We start from the raw sequence: 18,360 nt of genomic DNA, 5'->3' as shown, positions 1-18,360 counted from the left end.
TTTTTCAAACGCTTAAGATGTGTTTGGCTGTGAAGAACAAGTAAAGATTCATACAGTTTAATGCCACTGCCCTGATTCATGCTAAGGTACAAGCGGTGTGCCACCCACTTCTTCACCATCAGTGCAAATATCAACACAGAAATACAGCAAGTAACATATTTTATTATAAAAATAATTTTGATGGGGCGTCTGGGTGGCTCAGTCAGTTGGGCATCCAACTTCGGCTCAGGTCAGGATCTCATGGTTGAGTTTGAGCCCCACCTCAGGCTTTGTGCTGACAGTGCAGAGCCTCCTTCAGATTCTGTTTCCCTCTCTCTCTGCCCCTCCCCCACTTGTGTTTTTTCTCTCTCTCTCTCTCTCTCTCTCTCTCTCTCTCTCTCAAAATTAAATATTAAAAATAATGACTTCATGAGCCCCCTAAAAGAAAAAGGCCACGGGGACCCCAGGATTTTGTGGACTACACTTTGAGAAACACAATTTTTAATTTTTTTTAATGTTTATTTATTTTGAGAGAGAGAGCAAGTGGGGGAGGACAGAGAGAGAACCCCAAGCAGGCTCCACGCCATCAGCCCAGAGCCCAATGTGGGGCTCGATCTCACAAACCATGAGATCATGACCTGAGCCGAAACCAAGAGTTGGATGCTCAACTGACTTGAGTCACCCAGGTGCCTTGGGAAACACTGTTCTAAAAACTGAATTTTAATAACTGATAACTGAAAAATACAATTCCTAAAACCTTTGACACAAAGGAAACTATCAACTCATGTAGCTTATTCTTTCAAAAGAGGTGTTTCAGAATCCCCTGCAGGTTAGCCCAGTCCTACTAACTATGTACCAGGAATGGGGCCCTACCTTTAAAAAGCACTCTAAGAGTTTGAGGTGCTGTCAGTTTCAGAAAGCACTGATCTAGCCTATGCTAGTCTACATACTTCACTTTACAAATTAGCAAAAAGACAGTGAAACAAATTGCAGTATCATGGATATATGCAACTGATAAAAAAGACTAACTGCACAGGGCACCAGGGTGGCTCGGTCAGTTAAGTGCCTGACTTTGGCTCAGGTCATGATCTCACGGTTTGTGAGTTGGAGCCCCACGTCAGGCTCTGTGCTGATAGCTTGGAGCCTGCTTCAGATTCTATGTCTCCCTCTCTCTGTGCCCCTCCCCTGTTCGCGCTCTCTAAAAAATAAACATTTAAGAAACTTTTAAAAAAGACTAACTGCACAAAAGTTACATCATTTTTCTTTAAAACTCGCTGCTTAATTTCAACATGTATACACACGAAATTCTTCAACTAATTTAGTGGGACATATCTATGACAGAGATGTACCTAGTGTGTTTGTGTACAATGATACCTGGTTTATCTTACCACATTAAGTACTACTTCCGGCCATCCTTTCACCAAATTACTGAATTGTTACAATGATTAGCATCTGTTGATATGCTCTAGAATTCACTAATGAATACCATTGATAAATATCCTTCATAAAGTTTTACATTTAGAAATATATTTTGCTCTTTTCATGCCTATTGTGGCCATGCTTGTGGTCCCAAGAAGCCTCTGAAGCATGTAGCAGCTCCAGAGCACAGGATGCTGGATTAACTGATTGGTATGTTTGCCCCTCATCCATCTACCAGTCCCCATAAACTGAGAGATCATCTCCTTCTCATTATTTCCCTAAAGATCAAACTAGGTATGCCTTAACAGGACGTGAAGTAAAGAAGATCTGTATGTAGTGTTTTATTAAGATTGATGACAAGGTCCACACTGATACAACCTACCCTGCTGGTTTTACGGATGTCATCAGCATTGACAAAACTGGGGAGAATTTCTGTCTCATTTATGACACCAAGGGTCACTTTGCTGTTCATCAGATTTCACCTAAGGAGGCCAAGTATAAGTTGTGCAAAATGAGAACGATCTTTATGGGGATAAAAGGAATGCCTCATCTGGTGACCCATGATGCTCTCACCATCTGCTATCCTGATCCCCTCAATCAAGGTGAATGACACCATTCAGAATGTTGGAGACTAGAAAGATTACTGATTTCATCAAGTTTGATACCGGTAATCTGTGTATGGTGACTGAAGGTTCTAACCTGGGAAGAACTGGGTCACGTGAAAGATGCCAATGGCAACAGCTTTGCCACCCAGCTCTCCAACATTTTTGTTAATCACAAAGGCAACAAAACATGGATTTCTCTTCCCCATGGAAAGGGTATCCACCTCACCATTGCTGAAGAGAGAGACAAGAGACTGGGGGCCAAAAGAGCAGTGGGTAAAATGGTCCGCAGGTGATGTGATTGGAAGTCTTTATACTTAAAGATCATATAGCATGAAAAAAAAACCAGAAATACATTTTGACTTGAAAAAGATTGAATTCGGGGCGCCTGGGTGGCGCAGTCGGTTAAGCGTCCAACTTCAGCCAGGTCACGATCTCGCGGTCCGTGAGTTCGAGCCCCACGTCAGGCTCTGGGCTGATGGCTCAGAGCCTGGAGCCTGTTTCCGATTCTGTGTCTCCCTCTCTCTCTGCCCCTCCCCCGTTCATGCTCTGTCTCTCTCTGTCCCAAAAATAAATAAAAATGTTGAAAAAAAATTAAAAAAAAAGAAAAAGATTGAATTCATCAATATTGTTGAAAAAAAATTAAAAAAAAAGAAAAAGATTGAATTCATCAATATTAAAATATAGAAATCATCCCTTACTACAAAAAAACACAAATATTCAGTAGCAGTCCTTTTAAAAAAAACAAACATAAATGATATGCATTCTAAACATGCAAATTGGGATTTGACAGATTTTAAGTAAATTACTCCGGTGCATCAATGACTGCAAAATAAAGCTGGTACCATATTAAAGCAATAAGGATAAGCATACTAAAATATCCAAAGCCTATAAAATCAAGAGCTATTTTTTTTTAAATATATAATACAGATTCCCATGCCTCCTCCACTCAATTCCCATTCTGAATCTGTGTGTGTGTTGGGATGGAGCATGGGAAGAGAGAAATAAAGCTCTTCCAGAGATGGAGATGCAACCACTCTTCAACTAGCACTTGGGAACTACTCCCGGTGATGTAAATGAACTGGACATGCCCTCCTTGGATGATATAAAAAAATGCTAACTGGTGGGGCCTGCTGAACAACTGTCTCCCAGTGTTTAAGTTAACTCCTGACAGCAAAAAGGTGCAGCTTGCCTCTCAGAACCAGTGAAGTGACTAGTTAACTGGTGCCTAGAAAATGTTATGGCTTCCAAGCAGATTAACCTTCCCCCCCTTGAAGAACAAATTCCATTGGGAGTTTAGATGGTAATTTTGGCACCTACACAAAATCCTAAATCTCTAAAAGGAGCCCAAGTAAGTATTTTAGAGTACTTGGCCGGCCGGGGGGGTGGGGGGGCGGGGAGATCAACTCCCTATTCAGAATAGTGATGCTATACCAACTTCTTATCATGGGAAATACAAGTACCTAAAACTTGCTACCAGACACTTCAAATGAATTGAAAAACAAAGAGGAGAAAAGGGGAGAGAGCGACAAATGAAGAGACAAACACTGAAGCAAAACGAATGGGGCAATACCTTCAAGAGACCCATTAAATTAGATGTGAGATGATTACATAGTACACAGACACCTCATTGTATTAAAGAATGTAAAGCCAACACAAGTTGAAACAGTTCAAAAAATAAAGTTAGATGGAGTGTCTGGGTGGCTCAGTGGGTTGAGCATCTGACTTCAGCTCAGGTTGTGATCTCTCACAGTTCATGAGTTCGAGGCCCACATCAGGCTTGCTGCAGTCAGCCTATCAAGCACAGAGCCCACTTCAGATCCTCTGTTCCCCTCTCTCTACCCCTCCCTCACTGGCACTCTGTCTCAAAAAATAAATTAAAAACATTTAAAAAAAATTAAGTTAGAGGACTCTAACAGCTAAACCACCTCCAACTCTGATCTTGCTGCACCCCAGGCCAAATGAATCACAATTTCTGGAGGTAGGATCCAGCCACCAGTATTTTGTAAAGCTCCCCAAAAGATTTCAAAATGCAGCCAAAGTTGAGAACCACTGTCCTAAACCTTGGGCGTAAAAAAGCAATAAAAAGATGGATCCCATACAGTTACAAGTTTTCTAAAATGCAATTTTCATTTAACACAGTCTTTGAGCCTAAACGTATTTACAATTATCACCAACTTAAAAAAAAATTTTTTTTTAATGTTTATTTTTGAGAGAGAGAAAGAGAGACAGAGTGTGAGCAGGGGAGGGGAAGAGAGTGAAGGAGACACAGAATCGGAAGCAGTACCAGGCTCCAAGCTATCAGCACAGGGCCTGACGTGGGGCTCAAACTCACGGACCGTGAGATCATGACCTGAGCCAAAGTCGGGAACTTAACCTACTGAACCACACAGGCACCCCCAATTATCACCAATTTTAAATTAAGATGTTATAATAGACACTTTTTTTGAGAGAGAGAGAACAGAAGCCTGGGAGAGGGTAGAGGGGGAGAGGGAGAGAGGGGGAGAGGGAGAGAGGGGGAGGGAGAGAATCTCAAGTAGGCTCCACGCTCAGCATGGAGCCAGAGATGGGGTTTGATCCCACCACCCTGGGACCATGACCTGAGCCAAAATCAAGAGTCGGATGCTCAACTGACTGAGGCACCCAGGTACCCCAACAGATACTCTTTATAATCGGTCTCTTGTAGCTAGCTATCTGACCTGTATCATTTGCAGTAGCAAACAATCAAGACTTAAATTATAAGATTCTGACCACCCAACATCTTAGTTTTACATAAGTACCACCCTAGTTTCTATCCACTTTCATGGTTAAAACAAATTTTCCTGGATGCCAAACATATCACATAATAGTGTCAAGGTGACACAACCTAAAATACCTTGTTCCTGAGAAACTGGAATTCGGCCACATTTTCCATCACCAAAATTACACATTTTAAAAATGAAACAAAAAATCCAAAAATACTAAATCTGACTCATTATCAAGCATATGTTTTGTTATGTTATGATGCAAACAGTATCATACTGAAAGTTATTCAAATGAATATCTAGACATATTTGTCAACTGTTTCTTTTTTTTTTTTTTAATTTTTTTTTTCAACGTTTATTCATTTTTGGGACAGAGAGAGACAGAGCATGAACGGGGGAGGGGCAGAGAGAGAGGGAGACACAGAATTGGAAACAGGCTCCAGGCTCTGAGCCATCAGCCCAGAGCCTGACGCGGGGCTCGAACTCCCGGACCGCGAGATCGTGACCTGGCTGAAGTCGGACGCTTAACCGACTGCGCCACCCAGGCGCCCCAACTGTTTCTCTTTTTAAAGCAACTGAATCTTCATCAACTGTTGAGTAAAAAGCCCTAAATTTGATAATTTAACAAAATTAAATTCTGTGTTATGCTGATCTAAGTCCTTTAACTTTCATTGAGTGTAGAAAATAATGAAATCAATGAAACTTAGTCATATTAGTTTTACACATGATTAAACATCACCTCAGAGTCATGTTTATTTTTTTAAATGTTTATTCATTTTTGAGAGAGAAAGAGAGCGCGAGCAGGGAAGGGGCAGAAAGAGAGGGAGGCACAGAATCCAAAGCGTGCTCCAGGCTCAGAGCTGACAGCACAGAGACCGACGCAGGGCTCAAACTCATGAACTGTGAGATCGAGACCTGAGCCGAAGTCAGAAGCTTAACCAACTGAGCTACCTAGGTGCCCCCACAGTCATCTTTAATCATCACTTAAGAAAAACAAAAATTCCTGCCTAACTACACAATCTTCTAGAAAAAAAGGAAATCAAAACATGTACAAGGAGCACTGAAATGCCAACATAAGATGTTTAAAGAACCATTCACCCTTAAAATCACTGAATGAAAAATGAAAAAAAAGTTAGGCATGAGCTAGAGGAGGCCAAAATAGAACTGAAGTAAGTTTAAACATAAAAAAATAATAATATATGTTCTCACCAAAGTAGGTAAAATCTTAGACAAGACTAAATATGTATTTTAAATGTAATGAACGAGGCAGATCCTGTGGGGTTAACTGCCCTAGTAGGGGCCTCAGCAATTCACAGCTCAATTAGAATAGTGGCTAATGATGTTACTATAACACCAGCTCAATCAGAAAAAACAGCTTCCAAGCCAGAGAGGCGGTGTGTGACTGGGCAGCATAAATTAGTTTAATACTTGCTCTTAATTTGGGGGGTTGGGGGGCGGATCTAAAGAGGAATGCAGAAAAAAATAATTCACATACAAATAAAGAAATAGCTCAACTAAAATGTAGCTTTAAAAAGTGAAGCATAGGTTTTTGAAATAAGAATTGCTGCTTCATAGTATAAGCAGAATTGTTTCAAACAACAAAGCCATCAGAAAAGGCCAAAGATCCATATAAAATGTATACAAAAATTTCAAATTCACCTTCTCAGCCCAAATTTTCATTAAATCTGAAATTGATTTGCAGTTTTTTTCTAAGCTCAAGATTTACAATGAAGGCACTTAGCTATACAGAGAAATTCCTATTAGGTACTCCCACCTCGAAAATCAAAAAATTAAGGTGTAATACCTCTTTAAAGCAACCTCACCCCAAAAACCTGGAAAGCAAAGAAAAAGCCACTTCTATTAATAGACTCACAAAACGTATCAATTTTCTCTAGAAAGGCTTTTAGTTTTAATTCCAACAACTGAAACTTACATAATTCATTAGCACCTTTATATCTAAAGATTCTGCAAATCTTAAATGCTTAGCCTACCTGTATTACTTTGTTCAGTAACAAACCCATTTAAGAAAACAAAATCATAAAAAAATGAACTTAGGAAGCATTAACAGGATATCATATTTTAAAACGTTAATGATATCAATCATTTACAACTTGAAATGTCATGTACTAAGCATATCAGAACTTTCCAAAAGAGAAAATAAGAAATAAGTCCTTAGCAGAAAAAGAAGTTACACATTGGAACTTCCTATGCTATATTTCAACTGAAATACAGTCTCAGTGCAACAAGGCAAAGGCAGTTAATGAAATCCACAATAAAATTTATTCCACTGCAATATTCTAAATCTAATTACTTTATGAAAGTATGCATTTCTTTATTTTCTATAAGACTACATAGTTTCTTCCAACAAAAAATACTGAACCTACTTTTTAAAACCCACATTATTAAACTGCTATTGATGCTAAAAAGATGTAAGTCTGGCAAAAGTCAAAGGTTGTTAACAAAATTAGCCAAGATTACATGCCTTTAGAAAATCAACTCAGACTAATTAAAATGATTCCACATCATCTTATATTTGTAATTCCGGAAAAACGAGCGGTTTCACCTTAAACTAGAGTGCAAAAACGAAAGGCATGAGGAAACCAAATTCAAAACAAATTAATTAAAGATATATTCATTAAAATTTTTACCAGTATTTTCGGGGGGGGGGGATAGCTATCAATCATCAACAGAGTTTTAAAAACCTCTCTGCACCCTCAAAGAAATCTTTCCAGTTAACCAAACACACCCATTTCTTTGAAAATCTTGCCGGAGAGATTATAACAGCAGTTTGGGGCTGTGATGGAGCCACCGCCCTACATCGTATACCAATTTCACGCTCAGTACACGTAATCCTAGCAATAAAATAAACTACGTCCTTTATTTTTTGTTAGAGGAGTGGAAGGTGGGGGTGGTCAGTTAGGTGCCGAGAATGTTTCCCGCATACCGCCATCACCCACAATACTCAAAAAGTAAGTAAACAAATCAAAGCCAGACACATAAACTGGAATGACACAACCAGGAAGGGAAAGTGAAGGACAAAGAGAAAACAAAAATTTGCTTAAGAAAAGAAATGAAGACAAGCCATTTACAACTTTCATTTATACCTGAGGCGACACGCTCCGGCCAACCCAGCGCACTCGGCTGGGGCGGACAGCGAAACTACTCAAGAACAACAAAGAGAAGCGGCGGCCGCAGCAGGAGTCCCGGTCCGAGTTTAACTTGATTCTGCCACAAACCGCAAGGGGAGTTCGGGGCCGCAGGACGCAGCCCGTAGCCCGAGTGACGCGAGGCCCCGCGGCCCCTGCGCAGGGGCCGCCGGCCCGGCCCGTCAGGGGGCCGCGCTCGCTCTCCCGGCGCACCCGCCGGCCTCCTGCTTGCTCCCGGCCGCTGCCGGGAGCCCGCCCCGGGGCGGGGAAGCCGCGGGCGGGGTGCGCGGGCCCGGCCGGGGGAAGGGGAGGGGACATGGCGCGTTACCTGGGCTCGGGCGATGGCGAGGAGTGTCCACTCTCCCGCCGCGACTCGTCCGCGGGAGCGCCGAGCCCTTCGCTCCCCTGGCGGCCCGGAGCGCTCCTCGGCCCCGGCCCCGCCGCGTCCGAGCCAGGCCGCCCCTCCTCGGCGCCGCGCCGCTGCCCGCGCGGGCCGCCTAGAGCTCCCGGGCCGCCCCGCGACCGGGGGCCTCTCTCACGGGGCGCCCGGCTCCCCTCACCCGCTCCCGCCCCCTGGGCGGCCGTGGAGTCGCGGGGAGGGCGGGAAGGGCCTCCCGAGGAGAGCGGGCGGGCGCGAACGCGGGCTCCGCCACCCGAGCCGCTCCGTTACCGCAGCGGCGACGACGACCAGGGCCGTGTTGTTGCTGCCAACTTGTCGAAAGGACACTGAGCATGCGCGCACGGAGACCACATCCGGGTAATTTCAGGGTTTGGCCCTTTTTCCCCCTGCAGCTTTCCTTTCTCCCTGCTGCCCCCGCCTCCCGCCCGGAGTGACGGGAGGGTCGCTCTGCGCAGGCGCTCACGAGGCGGCACCAGTCGGCAAGCTGCCCGGAGTGCCGGTCTGGGCTCCGGGCCTGGAGGAGGGCGCTGCCCCAGAGAGGCTGCTTGCAGTGTGTTCATCAGGGAAATTGGCATCCCTTTACAGAAAAGTACGCAAGCAGCGCTGGAGAGCTCGGAGTAGAGTGGGCGTCCAGTAAGTGTTTGTAAACAGCGATGAGCCGGGCCTTGTTTTTTGAGGACCTGTGGCCACAAAAATTAGGGTTGGACAGCCAGCTCCGGGGAGAAGATGGTTGTAGCGGTTTACGTTGGGAAGAAACAGGCGATGACCGCACCTTCTTTCCCTTTCCACCAGCCCTGGATTACTAGATCCAAAGGTGTTTAAACTTGCCAAATCCCTTTTTGGGCTGAAGAGATGCACAGGAGAGTCAAGGAATCACACATTTGAGAGTCTGGCCAGGTGTTATGAAAAGTGAGCGGAAGAATCTAGGTGAAACCTCAGAGTTGGAAGGGACCTTCCAGGACCTACAACACACCTGTTAACTAGGTTACCTGTTGGGTAGAGAAAGGCATAAACTCTGCTTTTGAATTAATACTTATTTGAAAGCTTTCCAAGATAACAGGCGTTTATTTTATATTTTAAAAGTTTCGGAAAACACATACTAATTATATATTTTTTTAATTTTTATTTTACTTTTCTACCACCTAGGAAATACCTCCATTGGGGGTCCCACGGAAACTAATTATTGGGAAGTTCTAAAGTCATTTCTTAAGTCTCGTTGCCCTCCTACCTTTCACACAGTGTCCTACCTCCTATCCCCATGCTGTCCTACCCGCCATCATGTCCTGGGCTCTTACCTCTTCTACCAGAAAGCCTCTACAACTGTCATGTTCACTGGTGTTCCCTACTCCTAGGGTGCAGGAAGACTTTCCAAGACTAGTTTTAAGCGAATTCATTTACACATCTTCCACTGCTATATGTACTATATAATAAAAATTGCTCAGCTTGAGAAATCACCTGAGGACAGAGTGTCCCCTTTCAAAACCGTCCTTCTCCCACCTGACAGAAAAAAAGTAAAACTCTCACCCGTTACTTAAGGTGCATCAGCTCAAGATGTAAAAACCTCCAGGGCAATTCAAAGGGACAATTCAGAAATGGGTGTCTGTGATGTGGAAGTGAATGGCCCAAATGAATGGGTTATAAATTCTTTTGCAAGTCAGGTGGTTTCCAATTCTTGCTGCCAACAAAATTGAAGGAAGCTCTAACTCGGTGATTTGGTAAAAGATCAATATGTGATTCCTAGGCACTATACCTCAGAAGGAGTTAAAAAGTAACATTGGTATAACTAAACCTCTTCCTTTGCTATTTGTATTTGTTATTTATCACTGTATGACAATATAACCACAAATTTAGCAGCTTAAAACAACACACATTTATTAGTTCACAGTTTCCATGGGTCAGGAGTTTAGGCATGGCTTAGCTGGGTCCTCTGTAAGATCCCAAATGAAGGTTGGATGGGAAAGGATGCACTTCCAAACTGTCGCTGGCAGCATTCAGTTCCCTGCAGGCTGCACAGGACTGAAGGCCTTAGTCCCTTGCTCACTGTCAGCTGGAGGTCCCTTCAGTTTTTTGTCAATATAGCAGCTTGCTTCTTCAAAGACAGCAAGGGGGAGATTCTCAGTGCAAGACACTGGTAACAGACGTATGTAACAATCACGTATGCATAATTGCATATATCCTGTCACCTTTGCTATACTCTATTTTTTTAATGCTTATTTATTTTTGAGAGAGAGAGACAGTGAGAGCAGGCAAGGGGCAGAGAGAGAGGGAGACACAGAATCTGAAGCAGGCTCCAGGCTCTGAGCTGTCAGCACAGAGCCCGACACGGGGCTTGAACTCAAGAATATAGAGATCATGACCTGAGCTGAACTCAGAGGCTTAACCGACTGAGCCACCCAGGTGCCTCTGCCATACTCTATTGGCCAGAAGCAACTCACAAGCCCTGCCCTTACTCAAAAGAAGGAGACCACATAGGAAGGCAGGGATCATGTGGGGCCATATTAGAATCCACTACACCATCTATTTATTTATGCAAATAATAATCCTATAACCCCAACCTCCTCAGAATTTGTCTTCAAGTTCTCTTCACTTTCTTGCTTAAGGGAAACCTGACTTTCCCCTGGGACAGTGCTTTCCCTTCCCCCTTTGAAAGTAGTGGTAACTGTGTTTTCAATCCTAAGTCTCTTAGACTGTGCCTGGAAGCCGGGTAGGTGTCCTCCCTGCTCCTCAACAGACCATCCCCCTCTCTTCCTACTAACCTGCAGCTTTAAATCTTCCTATCCAGTACCCCTCATCGTTGCTCTCATTCCCCTTCATTTTGTCACCATTTGCTCTGTCAGTCACTCCAATACCACTTCTGTCTTTTTTTTTTTTTTTTAACATTTATTTATTTTTGAGACAGAGAGAGACAGAGCATGAACGGGGGAGGGTCAGAGAGAGGGAGACACAGAATCTGAAACAGGCTCCAGGCTCTGAGCTGTCAGCACAGAGCCCGACGCGGGGCTCGAACTCACGGAGTGCAAGATCATTACCTGAGGTGAAGTCGGCTGCTTAACCGACTGAGCCACCCAGGCGCCCCTCTTCCTTCTTAATCCTAGGTGCTTATAATGTACATGTGGATGATCTTCCCAATATCCTGACCTCTCAGTTCTTTGACTTCTCTTCCAAGGATCCTGTCCTACCCTAAGTCTGCCACTCACTCCCATGGGCATAATCATAGGAGCATTATCAAACTTTGCAACTCATCATGATCACAATTTCAAATATACTCTGAACACGATCTCATTTACCAATCTCCTTGCAGCAATTGTTGAAAGTACGTATCTGCTCTCTCCCATCCTTACCCAGGTTAAATATCTGGCCAATCATTACAATCACTCCCTTGCACACATTCTCCACCCTGGCACACTCTCATCCCCCTTTGTTGTGCTTGCTAGGCAAAACCACCATCCTGATCAAGCCAGCTCCCACCTACCCCACACCAGCCCTCACGCATCTGAATGTGGCTAGAGAAAAACACAATGACACTGCTTAGTTTCACTTTAAAGTCATCACTCAACCTCCAGTGTGCCCTCCGTGCTGCCCCAGACTCCCACTTCACTCCTCCATTCTTCTGGATGTCATAGCTCTCTGTCCTCTAACCTACACCTCCTTCCCTTTCATCCGTATTCTCAGTAACTTTGCTTCCTGTTTCGTTGAGGAAATTGAAGCAATGAGACGAAAATCTCCACACAATCCCACGATCCCATCTACCCATACCCTCATACCAACATCTATAACCTCTTCTCCACCTTCCCTCCATTACGTAGTTGAATTTTCCATGCTCCTAGCTAAAGCCAGTCCCTCTGCTAAGGCAACAAATACCAATCTTGGCTTGACTAATCAAGATCATCACCATGACTCCAGCAATTATCTGCCCCCTTCTAATTATCAGTGTTTCCCTCTATACCGGGTCATTCCCATCCAGCTGACAAGCAGCTGCTACTTCTCCAATCATACAAAGCCTCTTTGACCCACTTCTAGTGTCCGCTACTGCCTCGTGTCTGTACTTCAATTCCAACAAAATTTCAAGAGTTTTCCATGCTTTCTGTTTCTGGTTCTCCTGCCACCCTGTAGCAGCAGAATTCATGCCATATGATACAATTTATATAAAGTTAAAAAACATGCCAAATATAATGCCTGTGATAATATTACATGCATATGTAATAGAATCACACCAGTGCATGTAAGGTTACATATGTGGCATATTTGAAGTATCCAAGTGAGCAGGTCTCCCACTTAAACCAGTTCCATTCATGCTTTCATCCTTACTACTCTATCAAAACTATTCTAGTCAAGGTCAACAATGAACTTCATATTGCCTAAGTCCATTGATCTATTCACAATTTTCATTTTAATTGACCTGTCTGTAACAGCTGACATAGCTAATCACTTGATTCACCTTTTTTTTTTAACCACATCCACCAATTTTCCTCCTTCATCACTGATCCCTCTTTCCCTGTCTTATTTCTTCTTTGTTGATTCTCTTTTCCCAGACAACCTTGCAATGACGTAGGGCTCATTCCTTGGATTACTTCTCCTTTCCATCTATACTTATTTCATTGGTGATCTCATTAAATCTCCTTTCAACAACATCAGAGATACATGATATCATCATATATGATGACATTTCCAAATTTATAGATTCAGCCCAGACCTCTCATCTAAACTCCAGATTCTGATATCCAGCAATCTGCTGTACATCTCAAACTTATGCCACAAACTGAAAAAATATTCTCTCTTAAACCTGTTCAACTCACCAGCTTTCCTCTCTCATTGACGACAAGTCCATCCTTCAAATTGCTCAGATCAAAAGCCCTGGAAGCATGCTGCCTTCCCTCTTTCTTTTATGTCCAGTGTCAAGTCCAGATTCAGAGCATCCCTTACCATCTCTACTGCTTCCTCCCTGGTCTGAGCCACCACCATCTCATGTTTGGATTAGTCTTCTAAAAGCTCTCCCTGCTTGCACTCTCAACAATAGCCAAATTGTGGAAAGAGCCTAAATGTCCATCAACTGATGAATGGATAAAGAAATTGTGGTTTATATACACAATGGAATACTACGTGGCAATGAGAAAGAATGAAATATGGCCTTTTGTAGCAACGTAGATGGAACTGGAGAGTGTGATGCTAAGTGAAATAAGCCATACAGAAAAAGACAGATACCATATGGTTTCACTCTTATGTGGATCCGGAGAAACTTAACAGAAACCCATGGGGGAGGGGAAGGAAAAAAAAAAAAAGAGGTTAGAGTGGGAGAGAGCCAAAGCATAAGAGACTGTTAAAAACTGAGAACAAACTGAGGGTTGATGGGGGGTGGGAGGGTGGGGAGGGTGGGTGATGGGTATTGAGGAGGGCACCTTTTGGGATGAGCACTGGGTGTTGTATGGAAACCAATTTGACAATAAATTTCATATATTGAAGAAAAAAAAAAAAAGCTCTCCCTGCTTTCCATCTTGCCCCTTAGAGTCTGTTCTCAACGTAATAACCAGAGTGATCCTCCGAAAACATAATGATGTCACTCCTCTGCTTAAATCTCCACAATGGCTCCTCATTTCACTCAGAGTAAAAGACTGTCCTTACCGTAGTCTACAGGGTTCCACAAGATTTTCACCAACATCCTACCCCAATCATTATTTTTCTAATCTCATCTCTTGTTGTTCCCTTGGATGAATCTGCTGCAGCCTTACTAACTTTCTTTATTGACCCTAGAAGATATGAGCCATATTCTCAAATTAGGGCATTTGTGTTGGCTCTTCCCTCTGCCTGGGACACATCTCCCCCAGATACCTGCAGTGCTAACTCCCTAACCCTCTTGAGTCATATGTCATCTTCTCAATGAGGCCCACCCTAACCTTTTTAAAACCATAACTCATTTTGAACCCTACCCTACACCCCAGATTCCCCTTACCCTGATCTATCTTCCTCATAGCTTTTCTCATTTACTGTGTTATTTACTTATATTTATGCTTATTGCTTATTGTCTCCTACCCCCCACTAGAATGTAAGCTCCACAAGGGCAGGGATTTATACATAGTGTTTACTAATATATCCCAAGTGACTAGAGTTGCTATTGACACATAGGAGGCTCTTGATAAATTCGTTTGGGTAAATGAATACAGTGTTTCATGCTTCTAACCATGTCTTATTCCAGCAAAAATATTCTGCATTTTAATTTCAGTAGTTCATCAAAATTTATAACATTTTATGTTGTTTATACCAATTAGGTATTCAAAATTGTATTAATAATACAAGCAAGATGAATGTTTTAAACTTAGAGACTCAAAGATTTTTTTTTAATTTTTAGGGAAATATGATAGGCTGATCAATAAAAGACTTTCCAGACTAAAATCTTATATTAAAATGTTCAGGAGCAAGTAGAATGGAAGTACAAGATAAGGAGAAAAAGAGTGATACAGAATTTCTTTTTAAGAAAAGCTTGTTCATGTATTTTTTTAAATAGATCATAGATGCATTATGATATTTAGATTCCCTTGGATACACTTACAGAATGATGTAACAATCTTATTTTAAAATGCCAATACTTATAATATGCCAGAAATAACAAACTTTGCCATTATTTAAACTTAAGATGAAATGTTTTAGATATGACCTTTAAAGGTACAAGAAGAACCATCGTTTCTCAAATTTCTCTCAGGAGGCATGCAAGCAAGAAATTTTGAAGACCACAGTGCCAAGGCACTCCAGGGGACCTAAGCCACCACCTTTCCGGAGACTTCTTCAGGTGAAACATCTCACTCAGTTCTTCCATCCATCTCTGCCCTGGGCTCTTGTTCCCTTTTGTTTTCTCTGAGGCTCACCTCCTGTGAAACAGAGTTTCCCCAGGGTAAGGAGAACATAGAGCTTTTACCTTTTCATCCCAGAGTTGAAGACCTAGCCATCCCACTTCCAGCACCGCCCACTGAGGAAGAAATAGAATAATTTTTCATGTGGGAGTGCCTGGGTGGCTCAGTCATTTAAGCATCCGGCTCTTGATCTCCACTTAGGTCATGATTTCAGAGTTCGTGGGTTCAAGCCCCCCATAGGGCTCTGTGCTAATAGTGTGGAGCCTGCTTGGGATTCTCTCTCCCTCTCTCTCTCTCTCTGCCCCTCCCCTGATCACACTCTCTCTTTCAAAATAAATAAATAAAACTTAAAAAAAAAACTATTCACTGTCAGCAGGGAGCCCAATGCGGGCCTTGAACCCACAAACTGTGAGATTATGACTGAGCTGAGATCAAGAGTTGGATGCTTCTGGGTGGCTCAGTCAGTGAAGCGTCTGACTTTGGCTCAGGTCATAATCTTGCAGTTCATGAGTTCAAGCCCCATGTCGGGCTTGTGCTGACAGTTCAGAGCCTGGAGCCTGCTTCAGATTCTGTGTCTTCCCCACTCTCTGCCCCTCTCCCGCTCATGCTCTGTTTCTCTGTCTCTCAAAAAATAAATAAATAAATAAACATTAAAAAAAAAAAAGATGCTTAATGGAAATGTGGAAATGATGTAGCAATTGACAGCTCAAGGCATGAGTTAGGCATCATGACATTTTAGAGTTAACCCAATTTTTTTTCAGCCTGTTTTGGTTCTGTTTATTTGTTTTCATTAGCTAGGCAAGTGATAAATTATAATTGTTTTATGCCAGGTCTAGTGAATAGTAATAAAGGGTACTGATAAAATGAAAGGAGCTCATACATTAAAAAAGATGTAGAACCAGTGGGTTATTTTAGGAGCATAATGGGAGTTAACCCAATGTTTTAAAAAATAATCTAAGTTGCCCTTGAAAATCATTTAACATTGATTAACCTAAACACTGCAAAGCACTATTTCCCTCATCCCTAAAAGCACTACAGTAAACTGTCATCTCCTTTGGCTTAAAGTGTAGAACATTATGTTTGTGAGTGACTGGTGTACATTTGACTATCAAGTGATTTGTTCTTTCAGCTCTATAGGAGGCCAAAGACTTGATGAAGAAGAGCGAAGATGGGTAGAGCCAATGCTCCATTTTATTTATTTATTTAAATCTACTAAAAAGCTACAATAGCTGCTATCCATGCCAGATCCAGCAAGGGTGACAGAGGCAGCTGTGGACAGAATCCGAAGTGGGGGAAAGGGGTTGGGCAGGCAGGAAGGAATTACGTGGGAGGGGAAGGGAAATCACAGCCCACCTTTGTCTGGCTGCAGTCCTCTAAGTACTAACAGAGACCAAGAGGCAGCTGAAAGCAAGGGACAGGAGCAGTACACACCCCTCTGTCAGCCCTAACCATTCACACAATGCACATTTTTATTCAATACGGACCAGGTACCAAGTACTAAGGGATTCAGAGAGAAATCTATAGCACATGCCCTTGAGTAGCGCCGAGTCTAGTGGGGGAAGAGTGAAGTGTTAATAGATAATTCTGATGAGGTGGACACAGAATGCTGTGAAAAAACAAAGAAGGAGCAACCTAATCTTGCCAGAGTTCAGAAGCCTTCACAAGAAAGTGACATTTGAGCTGGACTTTGAGGGAAAATAGGAGTTTGCCAGTAGAATAGGATTGAGTGAAGACTTTCAGGGCAGAGAAAACAGGCTACAGATATGAAAGTGATTGGTGTGTTTGTGGAATTCAATATATAGCCGTAGGTATCCTTGTCATATACAAACAAAGCAAAACGCAATACACCACGTTCAAGAGGGTACATATTACAGCGTTGTTGGCCTTAACAGACTGTTGGAAATAACTCAAATGTTTACCAAAAGGAGACTGGATAAATAAACTATGGCACATCCATACAATGGCAGACTAGATAGCTATAATTTAAGTGGAAGTTTTCACTGTACCCGTATGGAAAGATCTCAAAGGTTTACTGCCAAATGACAATGCAAAGTCCAAAACAATGTGTATATTATGCTATCTTTTCTATCATAAAGGAGGAAAAATAGTATATGTTTATAACAATAATGGTTGTATGGAGTAGAGTGAGAATTGGACAGATGAGGAATGGATGGGAGAAAATTTTTCACTGTAAAACTTCTTTTATTATTCAACCATGTAGATGCATTACCTATTCAAAAAATTAAACTGAAACTAGATTCAAACTTGAAATTCAGAGTGACTGGAATGTGTATGCCCTTCCTTTCCTTTAAGACTCTGTCGATAATCAGGGTGCCTGGCTGGCTCAGTTGGAAGAGTATGGGACTCCTGATCTTGATCTTGGGGTCATGAGTTTGGGCCCCGTGATAGGTACTAAATATATATATATATATATATATATATATATATATATATATATATATATACACACACACACATATATATACATATATATATACACACATATATACATATATTCAAAAAAAAAAAAAAAAAAAGACTTGATGATCCTCTAGGATCCCTGATGTTTGTCAGGACTGGGTGCCCTTTCTTTCTGCTCCCAGACCAGACTGTGAGTTCCTTTGTCCCTGAGGACAGAGGTTCTCTTGAGGGCCTTCTGCATAACAAGTGTGGAAGTGTCAGAGAATGTTTGTTGAATGAATGCACAGAGGTGAGAGATGAGGCTGGGAAGATAGATTTGGAGCCAGACTATGAAGGAAGACATGCTCATGAGTTGAACTCCACTGGGGGACAGATATGTTTGGGTTTTATAGTTTTACTGAGGTACAACTTACATTTACAAACTTTTTAAGGGAGTTGGATGAATTTGGGTAAATGTATACATTGTGCAACCATTACTACAATCAAGTTTAGAACACTGCCATCACTCCAGAATGTTCCCTTCTGCCCCTTTGCTGTCAATCCCCACCCCCATATTCCTGGCCCCAGGCAACCATTGCCGCTGCCTGCTTCCTGTTTTTCAGGTTTTGGTTTTTCGAAAATTCCATATAAATGGAATCTTACAACATGTAATTTTTGCATCTGGATTGTTTTTACTCAGCATGATGTTTTTGAGATCTAAAATGTTATTGCGTGTATCAGTAGTTAGCTCCTTTTTATTGTTCAGTAGTATTCCATTGTGTGTATTTGCAAATCCATAGAAACAGAAAGTAGATTGGCAGATTAGCG

At 42.3% G+C, this 18,360-nt stretch overlaps 1 protein-coding gene and 2 pseudogenes across 7 annotated transcripts in view; 2 read left to right on the top strand and 1 right to left on the bottom strand.

The window, feature by feature from the left end:
• Nucleotides 1-8,631, bottom strand: part of SMAD4 (SMAD family member 4) — a 63,659-nt gene extending 55,028 nt beyond the window's left edge. For 4 of the 6 annotated variants that reach the window (XR_015242566.1, XM_086683002.1, XM_086683004.1 and 1 more), the window contains exon 1: nucleotides 8,219-8,626. The gene's annotated coding sequence lies outside the window, so the exon portion shown is untranslated. Of the gene's footprint in view, nucleotides 1-7,848; nucleotides 8,120-8,218 lie in introns of those variants that run through there. The other 2 variants (XM_086683005.1, XM_086683003.1) reach the window with 2 other exon arrangements.
• On the top strand, nucleotides 1,575-2,380 carry LOC112868172 (small ribosomal subunit protein eS4, X isoform-like; annotated as a pseudogene).
• Nucleotides 8,196-18,028, top strand: LOC147575625 (uncharacterized; annotated as a pseudogene). The gene is made up of 3 exons (XR_015242567.1): nucleotides 8,196-8,647; nucleotides 14,985-15,071; nucleotides 16,262-18,028. The product of XR_015242567.1 is annotated as an uncharacterized LOC147575625 (transcript).
• Nucleotides 18,029-18,360: the final 332 nt, after the last annotated feature.

The sequence above is a fragment of the Puma concolor genome, chromosome D3 (genome assembly GCF_028749965.1).
Source record: "Puma concolor isolate L17-30 chromosome D3, mPumCon1.1.hap2, whole genome shotgun sequence".
In the NCBI taxonomy this organism is placed as follows: domain Eukaryota; kingdom Metazoa; phylum Chordata; class Mammalia; order Carnivora; family Felidae; genus Puma; species Puma concolor.
Note: the sequence above shows the minus strand (reverse complement) of the source record. Positions and strands in the feature narration are given on the sequence as shown.